Genomic DNA, 3,887 nt, shown 5'->3' with positions numbered 1-3,887 from the left:
GTGTTGATTTTCCACCTCTTTCACACAGTTGCTTTTTATTAAAACAACAGTTAAATCATGACTGGAAATCTACCTTTCTTTATAGGTATTTTAACCAATACTAAACTACTGCATGTTTCCATCAATACTTAAACCACCTAAACACATAATTGTACTTATTCCTCAAATTGGACACCCTTTATAAAAAAAAAAGTCTCACAATGTATCATGTCAATATTAATATCCTAAAATAAGAAAGCATTGCATGTGATGTAACAGAGAAAAAAAACTACACGTGAATAAGCTCTTGTTAACTGTCTTCAGCAGGGAGAAAGTATGTAAACTCCTTGGCTGATAAACATGAAAGTCACCAGGCATAAATCTGCAAACTGCCGCATTTGATTCCCAAAGAGCTATGAGTGGAAAAAGTGATAAGTCTTAGCATGGTGTGCCGCGTATCCTTTAAAACAAACTAAACATTGGGGTCCTCGGGCTGTACAAACTACAACCCGAGGACTAAACAAGCTGAAGACCAAAGACTCCATCTCCAGATTAACCGGACATGAAAGTCTTGTTATTAACAAAGACAAAGTAATATAGCAAAAACCGGACATAGGAAATGTGAAACACCCAGCAGATCAATTGATCCCTTTATTCTTCACTTTAGGCTCATAAAACTACAATAAACGGTAAAACTTACCAAATATGCATCTGCACAGCGCTGTATCTTTAAATGCCTTTTTTTGCTTTGTCTGGTCCTTGGTTTTTTCCCTGCCCAGTTTAGTACTGAGGCCAGCTCGTTTGTGATGGCATAAGCCATTACACGGCGGTCTCGCACCTGCAGTGTGGTCCCTCCAATCAAGGCAAAGCGTCTCACCTATAGACACATTTCAATAGATGGAATTAGCGTGTCTCATGTCTTAAATGTGTATGCAAGTGCTTGTGTGTTTAATCAACAGGCCGTCGTTATGTATTTAAATCACATCTGACAGCTATTATACTTTATAGTTACAAAGTGTACATAACCTTTATATTACTCACCTTTGCCTTATTTGCCTCTTGTGATTGAAGAGCTGGCTCTGCATTGTTTAGCTCCTCAATGTTGTGCAAGGGCAAATCCAGAGGCAGTACCCCAGCATCTACAGATTCATTGCAGCAGGGATGGCGGATGGCTCTGACCTCCTCACGGAGTTCGTTAACAGCTCTCATCAGGTCAGACAGCATAGTTAACATCTTTTGTGAGGTCGCATCTGTTTAAAAAAAACAATTCTAGAAATATTAATGGCTTAAGCAGTGAGAGGCGAAAAACTAATAGTGATGGTGTAACATTCTGCATTCAAGTATAAGTTGTTGTAACTGCTAAGAGTTTTTGCCTGTCACATATATTTGATATTTGTATATGTAGCTGCCATCACCAGTGTGTGAATGTGTGTGAATGGGTGGATGACTGAATGTGTAAAGCGCTTTGGAGTCCTTAGGGACTAGTTAAAGCGCTGTACAAATCAAAGTCAAAGTCAAAGTCAACTTTATTGTCAATTCTGCCACATGTACAGGACATACAGAGAATAGAAACTACGTTACTCTCAATCCCTAGATAAAATAGCAAATGAACATTTAAATATAAGAGTGATTAAAAAATGCAGGTAAAATAATTAAAAAGTAAAAATTTAAATAAATACAATTTTACATATAACAAGAAAGCTATACAATATACAATATAATGGGTAAATGACATTGGGTGTAAACCAGGCAGAGTAGTGCAAATAGGCAAATAGTGCAAATGGAGATTTAGTAATGTACGGTAAGAGATAGTGTAACAACAGAGTCTTATGAGGTAATGGCAGTCCAATGCTCCACAAAGTGACTGGTAACTGGTGCAGGCCAGTGAGTGAGTCAGAGAGTGTGTGTGTGTGTGTGTGTGTGTGTGTGTGTGTGTGTGTGTGTGTGTGTGTGTGTGACAGAGTTCAGTGAGACCGTGGAGGAGAGAGGGGAGAGGGGGCAGAATCGGGAGGGAGTTAAGCTTCCTGACAGCCTGATGGATGAAGCTGTCCTTCAGCCTGCTGGTCCTGGCCTGGAGACTCCGCAGTCTCCTCCCCGACGGCAGCAGCTTGAAGAAGCTTTGCATTGGGTGCGTGGGATCAGCCGCTATGCAAAGGGCTTTTTTAGTGAGACGGGTGCTGTAAATGTCCTGGAGGGAGGGGAGAGAGACACCAATGATCCTCTCTGCAGCTCTCACTATGCGTTGGAGGGTTCTATGGCAGGACGCATTGCAGGCTCCAAACCACACAGTGATGCAGCTCGACAGGATGCTCTCGATGGTGCCTCTGTAGAAAGTGTACATGATGGGGGCTGGAGCTCCTGCTCTTCTTAGTTTGCGGAGAAAGAAGAGACGCTGCTGTGATTTCTTGGCCAGTGCTGTGGTGTTGTACGTCCAGGAGAGATCCTCTGTGATGTGCACACCCAAGAACTTGGTGCTGCTCACTCTCTCCACAGACGCTCCGTCAATGGTCAGAGGAGCATGTTGGGTGTGCATTCTCCTGAAGTCCACAACAATACAGGCAAATACAGGCCATTTACCATTTATACCATGTAAAACCTGAAATTCCAAGATTTTCAAACTTGCCTTGTAATAGTGGCCTCACAGAGTCTCTGGAATCTACAGAAAAAAAATCGAAAATGTGCCAGAAGCTGTGCGGGGCATTATGATGCCCGCTGTCAGTGGGCAGGGGGGAAGACTCCGGAGTGGTGAGGGCTGTTTAGAAAAAGTTAATTTTTTAAGTGGATGGTAGTTACCAAATCAGATCTGAAAAAAAGGAAAAATAGGGCACAATGTCAATAAAGAAGGAAAACTAGATACAAAGACGGCTCATAGAAGCTGAACCGAGTCCTATGTGTGAAGGGACAGTAACTGCGTGTGTGTATGTGAGCATTTAAACACTGAAGATAATAAAATTAACAATATTTTGTCTAAGTCTGCCATTGTAGGAATTCATGGCACCGAGACAAAAACTTGGCGCACAGTGTGGCGTCAAAATAGGCGCACACCTTTGACGCTGCGTTTTCTCCGTTTTCCTCGTCCACACGTAAATGCTAAAACTGAGTTTTCGAAAATATCCGCCCTGGCAGGCGTCTTTAAAAATCTGTTTTCTGTTAACAAAAACGCAGTTTACGTGTGGACAAAAGGTGCAAACGCAAGGTAGGTGAGCGTGCAGCGTAAAGTTTGAATTGAGTGCGAATCGAAGCGGGTGCTCTCCAATCATTAAAAGTAACAAAGTCATTGAACACATTTATACAGTTACCTTTACGTTTATCAATCATATATCACAGATTTACATTTTTTTGTAGTACTATGCTAAAAAGCAACCACAGAGTGAAAGTCTGGGTCAAGCGCCGAGGCGACGGCAAGAACAAAGGAACCCTCGAAGCGTTAAAGCTAGCTTTGTATAACGGAAAAGTATGAAACGAAAATGTTTTCTTTGTTGATAGACTTTGTTAAATAACGAATAGAACAAAAGTCATTCATTCTTACCTTATACTAATCGTGGTGCAGGCCAGTGCAGTGCATGAACTGATGCCTTCTCCGGTCAATTCCGCTGAGAGTAAATCTAAAGTCCCGCTCTACTGTACAAGACAATGGTTACCTGGAGGGACGTACCACTGAGAGGGGTGCTGCGGAATAGTCCAAGTGATCGCTGCTTTAATTTCCCGGTCAACTATACATAAATTGCACGTCGACACGATTTTTTAAAGCTGGTGAACTAGACCAGAAATCATTGATAACAAAAGAACAATAAATCTACTGTCTCCGGTACTTTATACCTGCTCAGTTGCAATGCAATTTAACGCTCAACTATAGATCGATGGCTTTTTGATGGTGGCCGGCGCCGAATTATGGTCAACTATAAATA

At 41.8% G+C, this 3,887-nt stretch overlaps 1 long non-coding RNA gene across 1 annotated transcript; it reads right to left on the bottom strand.

Moving 5' to 3' along the window:
• Nucleotides 1-448: 448 nt before the first annotated feature.
• Nucleotides 449-3,579, bottom strand: LOC113034255 (uncharacterized). The gene is made up of 3 exons (XR_003274137.1): nt 3,509-3,579; nt 1,021-1,229; nt 449-856 (listed from the first exon to the last, which is right to left on the bottom strand). It is a non-coding gene; the product is annotated as an uncharacterized LOC113034255 (long non-coding RNA).
• Between the last annotated feature and the right edge of the window lie 308 nt (nt 3,580-3,887).

Source organism: Astatotilapia calliptera, chromosome 12 (genome assembly GCF_900246225.1).
Source record: "Astatotilapia calliptera chromosome 12, fAstCal1.2, whole genome shotgun sequence".
Lineage (NCBI taxonomy): Eukaryota > Metazoa > Chordata > Actinopteri > Cichliformes > Cichlidae > Astatotilapia > Astatotilapia calliptera.
Note: the sequence above shows the minus strand (reverse complement) of the source record. Positions and strands in the feature narration are given on the sequence as shown.